The 18520-nt window shown below is 40.7% G+C and overlaps 1 protein-coding gene and 1 pseudogene across 2 annotated transcripts in view; both read right to left on the bottom strand.

The window, feature by feature from the left end:
• MARCHF3 (membrane associated ring-CH-type finger 3) overlaps positions 1-18520 on the bottom strand; it is a 131563-nt gene that overhangs the window by 100174 nt on the left and 12869 nt on the right. The gene's annotated exons all lie outside the window — the stretch shown is intronic.
• On the bottom strand, positions 11604-16609 carry LOC102533378 (ubiquitin-conjugating enzyme E2 variant 1-like; annotated as a pseudogene).

The following is an 18520-nucleotide window of genomic DNA, read 5'->3' as shown; positions in this document are numbered from 1 at the left end:
AATAACACTTTAGTAACCCCTCCCTCTCCCCAGACACCATGGATTCTGTCAGTGTGCGAGTGCTAGTCCACCGTAAATCGAGGTGTAAAAATGGGCCAGATGCTTCATGAGCTGGTCCACTAACATCTTCCCTTGGCTGAGGAGTGAGATTTGTGGAGTATTCAGTATTACTGTGAACTAGCAAACCATAAATCGTAATACACATAGAGGAGAGAAATGTTCCGCTGATAGCACCAGTATGAATATATTAATTATAAAACTCAAAGCACATCAATGATAATTATGAACAGTTTCCTATTATGTTATACTCTGATCCTCAGTGTCTTCTGCAGTAATATCAGCTCACCTTTTTAAGAATGAAATCTAGCAGCATCAGTCTTCTCTGAGTTTTTTCTCCCTGCATCGCTATATTCTTTTCCTTGGCAAATGTATTTGTTGGCCTGATAAAATGTCTAGCTTTGTGAATGCACCATATGCCTAGCAAGCGAGAGTCCCCAGAGAGATTTCCATTTACTTGCTGCCTTTCGGAATTGATGTGCAGGGCCTGCCAATTGGGTCTTCTTCAGGCCACGTGGAATATACAAAGTCAGACAATTCACTGGGGCTGCAAATGCTGGCAGCTCTGGGAAAACAATTTACTGGACAATAAAAGGGAAGGCCATCCTGTGGGTTTAGTTAATGCCGAGTGAACAGTCACAAAGCTGCTGGGTGCCCCAGGGTATGTGGTACAATCAAAACCTTTGCTTGTCTCCCCCCCCACCACCCCAACTTCTTGTCTGCTCTCAAATTCTCATAGCTCAGCTCTGAAAAGGTTACCAGCAGTCAGATCTGTACCTGGAAACAAAACAAGCTGCTTCCTCTTGATACCACAGGTATCATATTTATTGGGCTTTAAGTCTGTCCAATGTGGCATCCATAGGAAGAATGTCACATCAGCCCGAAACATAAGACCTCCGACTGATGCTGAAGAACTTTCCAGAGTACCTCTGAGCGTGTGAGCTCAGGGAAGGAAGGGGAGCTGGCAGCTCTGTGCCTGAGAGGCGAGCACTGAATGGACAAGTCTCCGGAAGCAAAATCAGACAGAAAATCATCACTTTCCATTTGCTTTCCCATCTCCTTTCTGCTTTGTTAAAGTGGAGTTGTGAGTAAAATACAAAAACCCCACTGAGTCTAGTGCCCTTGGCTGAAAGGTTTCCTTCGTTGGGATCATTCTGTCAGTTCCTACTTAAAGAGTGTAAGTAACTGGTTCCTGAGGTTACTGGCTGAATTCTAGGTCAGGGTGCTTAATTTGATTGCCACAGAACTCTGGAGGTTACAAAAGGGCATCAGAGGTCCACAAGTCACTGATTTTTTTTCCCTTCTTGTTTTTGACACCCAGCTGATTCTAAAGCTAGTCACCATGACCCACAACAGGCCATGGGAGGACAAGGCCGCCAACCCAAACAGCCTTTGAACTGATCTTCTTGTACAAAGTACAAAGATGCTGACGGCAGCAATAGCCAGAAAGCACACAGATACAGCTCTCTGGAATTAGGGCTGAGGTTAAAGGCCAGTGGTAGAGGCCAGATCCATAATCCCCTACTAACCATATGAAATCTAGACCATAAGAAGCCTCATGAGCAAAGTTTCTCCTACAGTTAGAATCTGAAAGCATTTAGGTGAGGTGCTAAGGAAGTCAGTTATTAGGCAGTTGAAAATTTGGATGAAACTTGGTAACGTCATCCTTAAAAGACGTACCATCTTCAGGTTCCCAGTACTCAGTATTACCGGGTGTCATGAACAGCATAACACTGGTGACTGCCCGAAGGGCCTGGGAAATGACTTTGTGGCCCAGTAGATTTTCTGAGCTTATCTATAAAGCTGCACTAATCTCCCCTGAATATCAGGGCAGTGACTTGCCAAGCAGCCAAACATTCACTTTAATCATTTTCAGGCAGAAAAAAAAATGTTCTATATATAAATAAAAGGCTTGGTCCACATTACCCTTCCAGTTCCCTCCCTTCCTCTCGACTCATCCACAGCTGAAGCAAAACAACCTTATTGACACCTTAAAGCGACTTTCAGTCTACCTGAAATATATAACCCTGCTGAAGTGATCTAAGATGGTGTTGATGTGATCTTAATTGTAGCCTTTTCTCAGTGACTATTACGGGAATGCAAAACAGAACAGCCACTTTGGAAAATGATTCAGCAGTTTCTTAGAAGAATTAAACCCACACTTGTCATTCAACCCAGCAGTCCCACACTTAGGTATTTATGTAGGAGAAATGAAAACGTGTTCACGCAAAAATTGGTATATGAATGTTGACAGTGACTTTATTCATAATGACTCATCTGGAAACAACCCAGATGTCCTTCAATCAACTGGTGAAGAGATAAACTGTAGTGTATCTATACGATGGAAGACTACTCAGCAATGGAAAGGAGCCAACTGCTAGTGCACACAACACGGATGGGTCTCAAACATACTATGTTGCATAAAAGGAACCAGACTCAAAAGGCTACATACCATCTGATTCCTTGTATATAACATTTGGTAAAAGGCCAAACTGTAGGGTCAGAAAACAGATCAGTAGTGGTCAGAGGCTGAGAGTCATAGGAAGAGCTGACTATAATAGGTCATGAAAAATAAAATATCAACTACCAAAAGAAGTCACCAAAAAAAAAAAAAAGGCAAGAGAGTTTTGGGGGGTGATGGCACTATTCTATATCTTGATTGTGGTAGTAGTTACACAATGGTATGTATTTGTTAAAAATGTGTAGTATAGTACACTACAAAAAGAGTGAATTTTACTATGTATGTAAGTTAGACCACAATAAACCCAACTTGAAGACATAATCTCAGCAGAAAATGCTCAGTGATTAAGAAAGGCAGCCTTCAAAACAGCTCATTAACTTCCCACCTACATCACGATCTGGAGGTGTTCTCCCAAGTTGGATCTGGTAGTGCTCAGATGCCAGGCACTCAGTCACTCTTGGACTCAAAGTTTAAATAAAGCACTAATTCATAAATCATTAGAGCCAACGTGTCAGCATGCCACCATGCGTAGGGTAACACATTTAGGATGTTTTCAAGCCTGAACTTCACGAGAGAGCTGCTGACATTCTGACAGGAAGGTGCTGCTGACTTTGCGGGATGCTGCGTATATATTCCTACCTTGCTTTGCTTAGAATTCTCACTACCTGGATGTCACTGCTTTTACAATCATCGGAGTCAAGAAACTTTCCGACTGAGAATTTAAGTCTGCCCTGTGCCTGTGTTTTCTATGATAAAGCAAATTAATCTTTATTGCTCTGACTGGACATGACACGGAGAAGAGAGACGTAACTAATTCAGTGATATTCTTATAAATTACTTGTGGAGAATTATTTTTAGCTGATAAACATTTATGTCCTTGACATTCAAAGGATTTTGTTTAATTTTCTACTGAATGCCATGACCATAATATACATATACTGTCTCCATTTTGAAACTAGGCTTTATTCCCCCCCCATCCTTTTCCCAGTAAAAACATTTACTAGGAACTGCTATATGGAAATAAATGCAAGAGACAGAAGGAATGAGAAACTCAAAGATCCAGCCTTTTGGGTAGCCTACATTAGCAATTCAAAACCCCCCATGGAAGGCAGAGTGATGGGTTATAAGCAGAGGCAGAAATATAGTGGTAAGGTAGAAGGCAGGAGCGGAAACAATCTGGGAAGGTGGAATTTAAGCTGGGCCCTTGAAGGATGAAGAAGATTGAGACTGCAGACATCCCAGGCTGAGGAACTACTTCGCATAAAGGGCCTTGTGAGTGCAGATTTGTTTAAATCAGTTATTATTAGCTGGTATCCTGGAGCCTGAAAACCACGACTATTTAAAATTCTTTTGGAATTTCCATGTCTTCAGGCCTTGGGGTTCTCCATTTCTCCATGAATCCCAATGTATCCAACTCTCTCACACACTACAGCTTCCTGTATTAAGTTACCACCTTGTCCATGAGGCATTTCAGTGGGGACCCTCGTTTAAGTGGACTGCTTGTGGTTGAGAATTGAGTTATGAGGAGGCGAGTGAAGAATAAAAATAAAGTGGAAAGGGAGAAAAGGACAGGCTTGAAGAGAGGGGAGAGCACTTGCTCCTCTCCAGTGGGGTATGGATCCAGGATCTTTAATCCCCTGGGGAGTGGTGTTAGCAAAAAAAGCTAATAACAAATGCAGGAGAAACTTCACTGGAGCACTATCATTGCTAATAACAAAATGAAAATGATCTAAATGTTCATCAACAGGGAACTGCTTAAATCAATAATTATTTACACAATGGGACACTGCAGAGCCAGTAAGGAAAAAAAAAAAACAGTATGAAGAGATAGGAAGATCTCTAGGATGAATTACTCATTAGTTGAAAATCAGGGTGCAGGAGAGTACGTGTAAGGGACTCCCATTTATATTTATACACACACACAAACTTCTGGAAGGATGCATAAAAATCGTTAATGTTGGTTACAACTGGAAAGTGAAAAATGAGGGTAGGAGAAAGGAAAATTTACTTTTCAATTTATACCGTTCTGCAACTGAGTTTATTTTTAACTACTTGTGTAGATGATGATGAGGATCACATGAAGTATTAAGGAATACTTGTAATACTTCCTGGGCTGACTTGCAATTTAATATGAAGACCACTGGCAATTGTTGTTAGAGGGCCAATATGGGGACTAGAAGTTCATTTCAATAACTATTAAACAGTTTAATAAGTGGTTACTGGATATGTCATTGTCCCAGTCCTTGAGCAGTGAACAGTAGAGCGCAGCAGCAAGTTAAGACAAAGAGAAAGACAACAGACATGATGTGACTGTGTGGGAAAGCCAGGCAGAGACGGCTTCCTGGTGGAGACAAGGACTAGGGTTTGGATTGGTGATGCAGAGGAAGCAAGGGAAGGACAACAGAATGAGAAAACAAGAAAACAATGTGGTGAACCTTTCACTTGACAAACAGACAATTGTTTTTAATTCTGTTTTGGATCCAATCAGTGCTGGAAGGAAGAAAGAATTCCAAGATCTGAAAATCCCAACCCTTCTCAATCACAGAGGCAATACCTTTCTATTAAAGACTGAAGCTATGTGGACCAAGACCCATGAACTAGACTTGGTAATGAGAAAACACTATGAAGGAATTCCCTCTCCCTGAGCCAACATGTGTGCTTGAGCATGTACACAGGCACTTTAAAACAAAGTCTCATCTCCCTTTCTTTGTCAGAGGTAAAAAGGTTTGCCATATATGTGAATAGTATTTGACTAGAGCAGCCAGCCTCCGTTTTAAAGGATTGTTCTTTATCAGTATATTTGCTTAGTGCTCTATCCCAAAAGCCTTCTTGAGAAACATTGTCTCTTTTTGCAAGTGTGGGGACAGGAGTCGGAAGAGGAAGATCTCCACCCTGGTCAACAGGCTTACTATTTCTCACCATCACTGGTACCCCAAAGCAGAAGGGCCAGGGCATCCAGGGCAGTCTTTCTCGTGATTCACATTCTCATTCTAATGGAAACAGTAGAATTACCTATTTAGTTTACTCTTCTAAATGCCAGTTTAGCCAGGATGACTGCAGACCTTATTTTTTGGTAAGATTATCATCATTTTCAGATCTTTTCCCTCTCCCTCTAAAGAAATTACATGAAATGAGCAATAATTCTGTGTCCATTCAGTACATCTAACCAAACTTGGCTTGACTGCTGCATTGTTGGGGAATTAACTATTTGTGCTATGGCATCAATAAGTTATTTTATTTTAGTAAATGACCACTTATTTTAGAAAAGGATCATGGTAGTTATTTTAGAAAATGACAAATAATTGACTAATGGTTTATCACTAGAAAGAAAATGTTGAAGCACTGTTATTCCAGAAACCCATTGGAGGCTGTTGGCAGTCTAAGAACAACTGAGGAAATAGTAAGAGGAAAAAACTAAAGGATATTAGCTTAGTCCAAAAAACTCTCTTGGTTGGCATCATAAAACAGTCTCTTGAATGACAGGGAATAATATATCTCACAACACTGGAAATCTGAGGTCTTGGTGGATTATTTAATTTTGTGTAGGTCACAGAGGAAGTTAGAAGACATCATGTGCCAGGGAAGGAGGGAGCGTAGAAGCGCCAAAGCAGCAGCTTCCAAGTGGCCCGTGTGGCAGCCAGCGGAGCAGCCAGGCCTGGCTGCCAGTCAGCAAGCACAGAGTGCTGACTTTCGGCAGACCAGGACTCTGCCCCGGTAGCTAAGAATAAAGCAGAGTTCCTGCTCCCTTTTCAAGCTGCTCCTTGGCCTTCCACAACTTGGAGAATGTACTCCAGCTTGGATCAGGGGCGAACCTGGAGCAGGAGGCGGGCACATGGCCTCACGCCAGTGTGCTTGTTTCTTGACTTGGCTCTCTGCAAACCCAGTGCAGACATGCAGCATTTCCCAGCCGAGGCCACACACAGAAGCCATCAGGTGGAGGGGGCCACAGACGTACTACTTTCTCACACCAGGGAGAACAGGTGGGAGGATGAGGTGAGGGAAAGTAAAGAACAGGGTGGAGAGGAGGGAGCCTCATGAAGCCTTTAAAAATCACCGCCAGGAGGACAACTCACAGGTATTTCCCTGGATATCAACCCGAGAAAAGCCGTTTTTAAACAAAAGTCTCACTTGTTCCCTTGCACCCGTCCCTCCGTGCCAATCCCCAGACCATGCCAAAACAAACAGAAAAGCTATAAAGATTTGTGGTTAAAAGAACAAGCTCCAAAATATTTGTGGATGTCACGAAAAGAGGCCCCAAAGTGACGGACTGAAGTAAAAACCTAAGAACTGGAGGAAGTATTACCACATGCCACAGGACGTCAGGAGGGGAGCAGACATGCCAAGAAACTGGAGAGGCTCCCGCAAAGTTCCTTCTCAGCGGCCCTTCTCAAGGAGAACTAGCATACTGAACTTGCCACAAATTGCTTTTCAGGTCTGTCTCCCAAATAATCCCTTGGGGAATACCAAAGTCAGCAGAACAGCAGGAATTTTTATATTGATCTTGTAATACTGGCAGTTCTATGGGTTACAGGCCTCCACTGGGGCAAAGACATAAAAATATTGCCAATAGGGATAAGAAGTTTTTATCTAATGTAGATGATGCAGAAAATGGGTCCATTTTCTTCCTTTTTCGAGATGGCAGACTTCTTTCCCCCTTATACAGTGCCCGTTTTTAATGGCACTTATGCCCAGGCCAGCTTTCAGTGAGCCCATCAGAGCTGGCCAGCCCCGCATAACCTAGTGGGCAGCCTGTGCCTGGAGGACAGGGAGCCTCTTTACAGGGCCAAGTCCTGAATGCCTTGACCTACATCCTGGGCCTCCACGCTCCAAACTTCATTCCTCATTTTTGCAGGCTGCTGTGTCACTGATTTCAGGCTTGGCCCTCACTGTTCTTCTCCCAGGCATAGATTTCCCTCATTGCCATTACAGCTTCTGCCCAGCCAGTCACCTTGCAGTAATGCCTCCCAGCTGGCACCTGGCTGCTTCAGGGGGGCAGCACTCCCCCTCAAAGAGAGAGAGATTTTTTAAGACATACTATTTGTTTCCACATGGTCACTCTATACATCAAATATACAATCTAATTGATTTGTTCAACAAACCTACCCAACACCATTATTGTAAGACTGTTAGTGCGGAAGGCACAACGAATAAGGCACTGCTCTCACCCTCAAAGAACTTACCTGTTAATAATGCCCCACTCCTTGGAAGCCATATTATGGAACCAATGCAACATAGTAACAGTGCCTTAGAGTTACTCTAAACTTTATAGATTTCAAAGGGCTAGTACATGTATTTCAGTATTAATGATCTTAAGTCAGTTCTTACTAGTGAATTGAAAGAGATCCTTAACATCATTTAGCCAACTTTATTTGTGCTATCTCTGTTCCCCTCCCCTTTAGCATACCTCCCTCATTAACCTCCTTCTCCTCCAAACTTAGGGCATGTCTTGATTCCATTCCATTCCTCACCCCACATATTCAGTTCACTTTCAGGTCCTGTTTGTCCTGCTATCTTGAAATTCTACACTTCTCTTCATCTCCACTGCTGCTACCTTACTCAAGCCATTGACAGATCCTCCCTGAATTACTGCTGGAACCTCCTAATTGGTTGCCTTGCTTCCACTCTTGCCCACGTACAGTCTATTCTCCAAGCAACAGCCAGTGATCAGGGTACTCATAACATGCAAGGAAGTCATGGTGAATTTGGTCCCAGTAACTTTTATTAGGCCTAGAACGCAGGGCAGTGATATAACATGCAGGAGGATGAGGGCTAATTTGGACATGGCAATGCCAGTGGCCTCAAAGCATCACTCCTCTTTGCAAAGGTAAGGTTCCAGGAAGATAGCTGTAATCATTTGGATGCATGCCACTCAGAGATACTACAGAATGGATACTACACATAGTGACATATTCCAGATGGTAAGGAATGAGAAACAGAGGAAGACCAAGGAACTTAGTGAAGAATGACATGGCACAAAAGGATTTCAAGAATGAAGGTGGGAAACCAATAATGCCCAGCCATCAGAAAGACATTAACCCTATCACGAGTGATGAAACCAGTTAAGAATTCCATCCACACAACAAAGGCCTTGAAGGGTAAAGATCTTACGTTATCTCAGCCCTTGGTACAAGTTATTTGTTGATTATCAGAAGACTGAGGAATAGAGATGGGCTATATTTAAAATATCTATTAGTTTTTAAGTTCCTCCCCTACTGCTTGTTTTAAGTCTGGCCTATATACAACTGGCATAGTTTTGTGACTGTGAAAGATGTACTGCCTGACACTATTCTTGGTGTCTCTTTCGTTGAAAATAGACTGATGTTGTATTTGGATGGGCAGAGAAACCTAGAAAAGATCTAAAGGAAAGAGATGGATACAGAGATGATGGAAAGCAATTTCCTCAGCCCCAGAGTGGAGTGAACTGTTACTGTGCTCAGTCAGGGTTGGTCTGTCTGCTTTTGGTACTGATTTAAAAATGGGTAGTTATTTTAGCATTCCAGTGCTGCGCTGGCACGAAGACCAGCCCTTTAGAGTGGTTGTCAATAGGCTTTTTCCAGAGCCTGGACAACTGTGCCCTCAGGTGAAACAGTATCACTACAGAGCTTTAGAAGGTGGTCACGCCCATTAGCATCCTTTGGGCATTTTTAACACACAGAATCCAACTGCTTCTCATATCACATTTCAGGGTGGGTAAGGCCCTTTGCTCCAAGTCCAGTTCTTGTCACACATCCCATGTTATGGGGGTTTAAGACAGAATTAATTTCTACTGCACCACTCTTAGCTGTTACTGCAGTGGAGTACACTGGCAGGAAACTGCCTGGAGGGAGAGATCGATAACTAGAGTAGAGAGGAGAGGGCAGAGCGCAGACCACAGGTCCCACTGGACTGAGCAACTTGGGGACAAACATTCTGTCCTATTGGTCTCTTTAGCCCCAAACCTTGCACGTGCCCAGCACTCACTGAATGCTTGTTGAATTGAAATGACAGTTATAAAAAAAAAAAAGAAAGAAAAGAAAAAATGAAGCCTCAGAGGTAGAAGCTTGATAAGTGGAGTGGGAAGGAAGTGAGAAAATTAAGGGTTGAGGATATTACAGGAGTAACAACTCTGGTAGGAAATAAATGAGGAGAAAAAAATAACAGAAATTTACAAAAAATGAATGGAGAACCAAATGTCAAAAGAGGATCCCAGGAAAACATTCTGTTTGCACACAGGTGTGCATGTGAGTACAAACGTGCACATACGTGTGTACACAAGCACGGTCAGTATCAATGGGGAATTAGAACTCGCTAGAAGGGCTGAAGGGCAGGAGGGGTCAGGGAAGTGCCCCTGCTCCCAGGACAAGGGGGCAGCTGAGGGGGGCTGGGTGCAGCCAGTGGGGCAAACTCCAACCAGAAGTGACACTCAGGTCTGGAGCCCCAGACACTGGACTCCACAGTTCTTCCCTTTGTTCCACAGGAACACAGTGGAGGAGCCCTCTTCATTGATTCCAAAGGACATCCCTTCTAGTTCTATTTTGTAATATCAGCCAACATTTCCCTGACAATTCACTTCATTTTTTATCATCTGTATATAGCAATGAACGAACTGCTCCCTGTAAACTGGTTTGCAACAGAGGGCTGTGCCTTTTGCAAACATTCAGGTGGAAATGGCCCTGACACAGATCAATAATGCTTGCCTATTTCCCTGTGCCACTGTTTATTTTTAGCCCTACATAGAGCATAATGGATGTAGGAAGAAATTCTATAACATCTTCAAGAATATTACTAACTAATGATGTAGGCAGAAAAAAAATTACATTTATTTTATTCCTATCATTTCTTTTTTTATAGGAATAAATTCATAATCGGCAGGAATTTGTTCTATTACCTCATTACATAGATTCAGGCCTTTGGGGTAGGAGATCATGAAGCTTATAAAATTCCATACCTCCTTTATTACTCCCTGTCTTCTTCCATTCGCCAATTTATCTAAGAGTGCAGTTTTCTGTTCCACAGGCAAAGAAGTGCATGTCAGTGCACATAAACCCAAAGAGAGAGCTTTTGGTTGCTTAGAAATAGGAAGAAGTATGACCCCCTGCCTCACCTCCCTTTACTTGCACATCATCATTCAGTGCAGGAAGCTGCAAACCCTAATGAGTAGCATCACGGTGTTCAGCAACACAAAAGGTGCATTAGGAAAAGCACTGGAAGCTGGAGCAAGTCATTGGGACTTGATTCTCAACAAGAGTGCCTTGCCCATCTCTGCATTTCCTGTGGAGTTCAGCGTAATGCCCTCACACAGTTGGTATCATTTAATGCCAGTCAAACAAACAAGTTTCTCCTAGACACAAATTTTAGCGTGATTCTTTGTTGCACACTGGAGTCACCAGTGAACTTGGGAATTCCTTAAGAGCCCAGATGGCGTTCCATCCTCGTGTTTGCATCCTCAGCAACCAGACCAAAGCCTAGAATGACATTTGTTCAGGAAGTCTTGATTGAGAGATCACATTATGTCACTGTGTAACCGTGGGTAAGTGGCATAACCCTTTAGGGCATTCATGTCCTCATCTAGGAAATTGAATGGAGTCCATGACAAGAGCCATCAGTGGACATGTGATTGCCCTTAAAATCTGGGCAAAATTTTATTTGGTGGAATGTGTGTAAAATTTTTCCGAGAAGAGGGTATCTATCTTTTATTGTTTCAAAGACTTTCTGTTTCCTGCCCCCAAAAGTTTAAAAATCTTTAGTCTAAGCAGTAGTCTCCAAAATTCCTGAATTGTGAATCCCAACACTAAAAAGCTTTTGAGTATGCACACCACGCTTGTGTACTAGATATGTACACATGTACCATACTAGGTACATTATAAAACAAACATCAAAATGACAAATACACAAGGTAAATATGAAATAAACAATACTTGAAATATTTATCTTCTTATATTTAAGAGTACAAACCCTTTTCATCTTAATATTTAATGATCATTATTTTATCAGGAGCAGTGTGACTGAATACGCTTCATGTTTGAAAATCTAGATTTATTTATTATTTTTATAGCACAACTTAAGTTTTTCAAATGGATGAAAAATAAGTATCATTTACAGTATCTTAAGATAAATTGCCTTTGAATGGGATCTTCCTTTCCAGTACTTTCAGGTCTGTGGGAAATGAAGACTGCTTCAATCGAATAGCGGGTAGAGGAGGGCCTGTGGTTTTTCTTTTTGATTGACTGCTGTAACACTGTCCTTCAGGTGGCTGAGGGAGTTTCATATTTTCTTTAGACATCAGTAGGCGCTGAAGCTCTTGCAGGACAACTTTGATGCTGTATGAATTCTGCCATTTTGCTAGCACTGATCTGGCTCTTGGGTCCACCACTCCATTAGAACTATTACCTCTATTCATACTAATTTTTGTTACAAATCTTACAAAGGGGGGGGTGTTTCCAGGTATTTGGGTCCACATTCTATTTTAAGGCTGTATATTTGGTTTTCATAAATTGTCCAAGCTCATGTTGGCTTCCATCTTGTATCGCTGTCACTCAGAGGCCTGCCCCCTGGATTTAATTATTTGTTATATGTCAATCTGAAGGTCTAGTTTTAAGTTCAATTTATTTTACATAGCAGGGTTTTAATGACTGTCATAGTTGTCAGCAATAAAAGCACATACGACATAAACATTTCCACACATTGTTTTCAGAAAGTTCTCTCTATACTAAGAGTTCTTTAAAATTCAGTTATTTTCTTACTCTGTATTGAAATGACACTTTTATTTTGAAAGGACAAATTAATTTTATATATATATTAAATGACTTCTAGGTAGCACACTCCTGAAGTTGCTTATTATCATGTAAGTGATTAGCAAAATAAGAAGCCATTTCCTTTTTATAAAAAGAAAAATGAGTATAACTTATCTGTAAGTTTGACAACTCAAGTATTTTTCAACAAGATAACCAGCAAACCTCTGTGAGGTACAAAAGATTTTCATGGTCCCTTCTCAACCTAACACAAAATGTCCTACTCTACTGTATATTAAAGGCTTGTTTTTATAAAAGTAGCTACAGAGTAGCATCCTGCAGCATTTTGCATTTCTCTGGCTTTGACAGCTTGGCTGTACTAGCTTGCTTATGAATGATGCAGTGAATGAATTTATCTCCTGTAACCTTACCTTGGAATCCTTCTCTAAGGAACAGCTGCTGCTTAAGACGAAACACTACTCAGTTTTTTCCATAAAACAGTTTTATAAAGATTGTGAATAAATCTCATCTAGTGGTGGTTCACCAAAAAGAAGCACTTAGTATATTTCATTGTTGAAAGAGAAATGAACAAATATAATAGGTTTGATCTAACATCTTACCAATATAGAATCTGTCTTCCCCCTATAACTTGTTTTAATACAGTATTTGTTTCTTCAAATATTCAGAAATATCTTCAATTATACTTTCAACAGCATTTTCTGGTAATGAAACTCATTTTAGATAGATTGTTTTCAATGAATCTTATCTAGTCTTATATTAGGAGGAAGAACAAGTGTTTTCTAAAGATATGTGGATTTTACTTTGGGGTACAAGTAAAAAAAATGTCAAAAAGGGTTCAAAAACACCATTTATAAAGCTTTGTAGGTGAACTCAAACATTGGTTTAAAAAAGTTGCAGAGGTTATTCTCCATTTTTTCGAATCATAGTACCTTCATATTATCATTAGGAAATTTCTCAAGGCAAAGTATACACCTTCTAAAGTGTTCATTCTTAATGAGGGTAGATGTAAGTCCATATTTCAGTTATCTGTCTCCATAGTTTTGAGATGAGGGCTGACTTCTGATCAGAACTGATTGTACTGTTACAATTAGTTTTTAAGTCATAATGAGGCTCATGAAGAGCTTGTCCTAGAATGAAGTGTCGTCTGCTCCATTTTCATTTTGTTCCCTTGTGCTGGCTTGCACAATTGGTGATATCTTCAACCCATACTTTGTTTTTGTTTCTGCCAGAATCTTTCTAAGCTACTTGGCCTGTTTTTTGTTGCTGCTGTTGTTGTTGAAGGCTAGTTTAATAGAAACTAACAATATTCTGCAAAGTAACTTAATGGGACACAGAAAATAGAATGCAACAAGCTATAGATAAGTGAGAGGACCAGGGTCCACCTCTGCATGTTGAGGGAAGCTTATTCCTCCCGTAGAATAGAGCCATCTGATCTAAAGAACAAGGGAAAGTTCATATATAAATTCATATACTGTGTATTAGCAAAATGCATTTTTTCCTATTTTTGGAATATAAAAAAAATGAATAGAAGTTCTAGTATTTTTTCCCCATGCCCCAGTGGATTTTCTTGGAAACTTTACTTTCTAAACCCTGATCTAGATAATCTTCAGTGCCATTTCCAACTCAAAAATTAAAATTTAATGGATGTTCTGCTAGAAAGGTCTATCATTGTTTGACTGCTCAAAGAACTCCTAGATAATCCCCAAACTTTTGTTTTCTGATCGCTCTGGAGAAACTCTCCTTCTGTAAGTCCACTGAGTGAGGAATAAAGGCAGGTTACCTGGGTACATTTTCTCCTTCTGTCACCTAGCAGAGAGCTTGGTTGAATCCATCCAGAAGAACTAGGTAAGGTTGGCAAGTCTCTGTTTTCCCCAGTAGCCTACTTTCACATACCCCTCAAATGGACTGGCAGTTTTCATTCCACAGTGCTTCCAGTCCACAGTTTGTTCCACAAACATTAAAACATGTGATTGTAATGTGTCTCAAAGCAAAATTATTCAGCACACGCAAGTTTTCCTTGGAAGCCTTGACAGGTGCAGGTGGGAGGGATGTGACGGGGTCATGTGTATTCACAGTGGTTCTTCTGGACAGCTCGATTTTATGTGGGAAGAAGAAACAAATTGTATTCTATTATGTGGAGGGGAAAAGTCTTCTAAATTTAGAGACTTTTATCACCTGGATTATTTTCTTTGAAGATGGTTTTCTACATTTGCCATGCTAACGGGCAGGAGCTCAGGAAGTCTAGTGTGCTCACAGCAGCTAGTGGTAACAGTCATCTCCCAGGCAGCGGGCCAGACAACCCAGTTCAGCAGCCCGAGCCTATTTCAAGAGTCTGAAAGGACAGACATAAACATCTAGGAGAAATTATCTGTACAGCGGTGAGATCTGGTTACCCTTAAGTAAAATCTCTTAAGGCACTGACTTACAAGAACATAGGTAGGTTTTAAAATAAAGAAAGACGGGACCAAAAGATGATCTTTGGAATGTGGTCCAGTCAAATTTCCTCCATGAAAATTAGCTTCTCTTCTGTCCCTTGAGAACTCCCAAGAAGGAGATTCCAAAGCCTCTAATTCCTTTCAGAGGTTAACCACTCATAACCAGAGGGTTCTTCACAAAAGCTAAGTGTAAGTCACTCTTAGAAAATTAACCTTGAACGGCTGTGACCGTATTTGAGGACAGGGTAGTGTAGAGACTATAGGGGCCATTCAGTCTTTCTTTCTTTGGAAGGAAAGTTTGTTAACAAAAAGAAAGACAACAAGAAAAATAATACAATCTAGGTTGTTTTCTGTGTTTTAGAGATGCCACCAACATTATCTATTATCAGAAAACCTAAGCTAATAAAGGGTTATTTATATCTCAGTTAAAATTATAATACCCTTTTCAGTAAGCCTTTTAGAAAGTGACAAGATGGTTCTTATAAACCAAGCTTTTACTTGTGCTACTTCCTTGTACACAGGTTTATGAGCACTGGTGTTGTATTTCCTATGTGAAGGGACAGAGGTTATTAACTGCATGAATCCTGACTGGGTTCCTGTTACATGTTTGCATACTGGATTCCCTCTGTTTTCCCATGAAACTAGACCCTCTGTACCCCACCAATCCCAACCACCCCATCCCCTGGCCCTAATTTAATGCCCTTCTTGCGGTTAAAGTATGAAACCTACTAGTTAAACTCTCTTGTGATCAGACAAATTGTACTTGAGCTCTTCTGTATGACACAGGTAAAAGAAACAGCCCGAATAGGAACTCAGCCAACCAGTAAGCTGGTGAGCATTGCCCTTACAATTAGAGGTTGCAGACGAGAAAATTTTATCTTTCTCCCTACAGAAAAGAAAAATAAACAGGCTTGAAAGATGAGTAGAATCATATAGTATCAACACTAGAACAAGTCCAAAAAATGATCCATTTTTCTGTTCCTTTCCTAGAGCAGGGACATAAGGCTCCGAAAGGAGTCTGGTAACTTACTCTACATCCACCTCTAGTCAGAGGCAGAGCCAGACCCAGGCTCACGGTTCTGACTAGGGTCAAAGCAGAATGGGGGACCTGGCCATCTGGTCATTTGCGTTGGCATCAAAGAGAAATCTCATAGTAGTAACTAAAGTTAGATAACCAATTTCATAAGGTGGTAAGGAGTTCTACAAGGCATATAGAGATTTAAATATTTGCTATTCATTTTTGAAACTAGAAAAAGGACTTTTAAAAGATTTTCAAAGTAAAAATCTATTTCAGGCACTCCTAAATATTTTCGAGGATGTTCCCACCAACCCCTGTCAACTGACATTCTCTGACAGAGGCCTAGAAAACGAGCAAATTTTATAGCTCATAACCCGCTTACTTCATCATGGGCCAGAACCCGGCACACACAGTGGCACGACCAGACCCAATTGCCACATCACTTGTGTTTGCTTCGATCAGAAGCCAGCAGATCTTTTCCTGCCAGCTGGAAACCACTCCCAGAATTTTCATTTCAGAGGGATGTCTGTGAGAGCTGTGCTTCTAACCCCTTTCCAATGTACTATACCTGGATCGGGAATAAAAATCTAGGCTCTGTGTTTAAGCTGGCGAAGGAATAAAGACTAAAAACACTGTCAAAATCTGGTTTCCATCGAGCCTCCACACCGTTCACCTCACCTCTTGAAAGTTACAACCTGCGTGAAATAATCTGAGTTCAAAGTAGAGTGTTATAATCTGCATTAACGACCTTTGAAAACGTGAGCCAAGGAAGGCCTCTGAGGTTCAAGCAATGAAACTGTGGACGCAGAGTACCTCGAACACAGAAGCCAGGGTACTCCTGTGAAGGACTCTGTGCTGGAAGTGAACGAATACTCGGTGCTCTAAAGACAGATTCAAATTCAATCATCTCGGCATGCCTCCGTCTGCTCATCCAAATAACTGCTGGCTCTCTGGGCTTGTGTTCAGCTGCTTAATCGAGCATGAAGGGATGGCTTCTCTCAGAATCCAAGACTCCATCTTGGTCTGCCCCCTACAATATAAGGTAGTATCTCTCACTGGGGCAGATGCAGGAGAGCACTGCTTCTTTTCCTAGTCTTTGGGTAAACATTAGAATATGCAAACTAGGTGCCTTCTGTGGTGAACATTCCTACATATAAATCTTAAATCTTCCTCCTATTACCCCCAAAATAAAAGTAAAAAGTAGCTGGATTCCGTTAACGTGTACTTCCACCCATATCCCTATACGACCTCACCTTCAAATAGGAAGATAAATGAGATTTTAAGAGAATTCATTTTTAACTGGCTGCTTATTCCTTGTTAGGAATCTCAAACAACAGGTAAATCTATAGCTATAACTATATACAGCTGATTGTTACTTCACATTTATACTCCTAGGTGAGGGCTACCATTTTAACTGGTATTCAGAGGTCTGCTAATGTGCAAACCCAAGCAGTTCAATTATTTTGCCCAAATGGGTAAGTGAGTTCTCTAGAAACAAACAGAAATGACAGATTAAAAGGCTATCCTTGCTAACACTTTCAAATTGGGCTAAAGTTAGTTATACCCTGTTGAGTTCTTCCACTTCCTAGAATGAACAGTGCAGTAAGCATGGCGAGACATACTGCTTAGGTCTCTGATCTTAGCTGTGACATTTCCTGTCTCATGTCCTACCATCAATAGTGACCTACTTGCTATACCATGTGACTTTCCAACTGGGCCTTTTGATGCTCACACATGGGAAACACAATTATTTTTATATTTAGCACAAAGTGTAGCTGTGAAACGTTTCAAAAGACTTCCAACTCAGGATATCCACATTAATCTTATTTTGTTGTAATCTCATTTTGCTTTGTCATTTAGAAGCATAATAATAGTTGTAACCCATTAAAAACAAAGCCTTCACCTTAAAAAAAAAAACCAACCTGTGAAAATGCTACATTATATCAATATCTAATAAATTGAAAACTAAATAAACAGAAAGGAAAAGGATCATGTCCTAGTTACTTATCTTGTTTGAAGAACTGGACACACATGACTCTTGTTGAAACAACACTGCTGGTATTATTCAGGTTTGGAATTCTTCGAAAAGTGAAAATAACTTATTAATGATGATAATAGAGTAGACAAAAACTAATACTCAGAAATGCAAGAGAAGTGTACAAATAGAGCCACAGGATTTGTTAGGTAAAAGGAAAGCTCAGCAAAAAAACAATGCACAATAAGATTACAAATGCTGAGCAAGAAAGCCTTACAATATAACAAAATATATCTGAAAGTAACTCAGGAAAGTTGATTTGCTAGGCAAAATAAAACTGCCACATGCAGTTTTATAAATTAAGAAGAAAGCCCTCATTGCAAATTTATGTATGTGTGTATGTAACATAGCAAATGACTGTTCAAAATTTTAAGTATTTTCTTGTTAGCTTTGATCCACAAACCCTAAAGAAATGACAAAGGATCCAGCACTCTAATGAGGAATACTTGTTACATGTCACTTGTGAATAAGCAAAGTCCCAACACTCAACCAAATCTCCAAAACAGATGTCAGGAGTCTGCAATACACCTATTTAAGTGAATTTCCCAAACTCTGTGGCTATACCAGCTCAAAAGCAGCTGCTTCTGTGAATCATAAAGGACCTTTCAAAGCACAGCGTTCACACATGGAAAAGCACATGTTCTACTTTGCCCTTGCCAAAGAAGTCTCACTGCCACCCCTCAAATCCTTGGGAAATATTCCAGCCATGTGTGTGTACCCATTATGGATTCTTTCTCATTGCTGCTGCTTTTACTATATACATTTTCTGTAACCTCCTGCTGT

The sequence above is a fragment of the Vicugna pacos genome, chromosome 3, assembly GCF_048564905.1.
Source record: "Vicugna pacos chromosome 3, VicPac4, whole genome shotgun sequence".
Classification (NCBI taxonomy): Eukaryota; Metazoa; Chordata; class Mammalia; order Artiodactyla; family Camelidae; genus Vicugna; species Vicugna pacos.
Note: the sequence above shows the minus strand (reverse complement) of the source record. Positions and strands in the feature narration are given on the sequence as shown.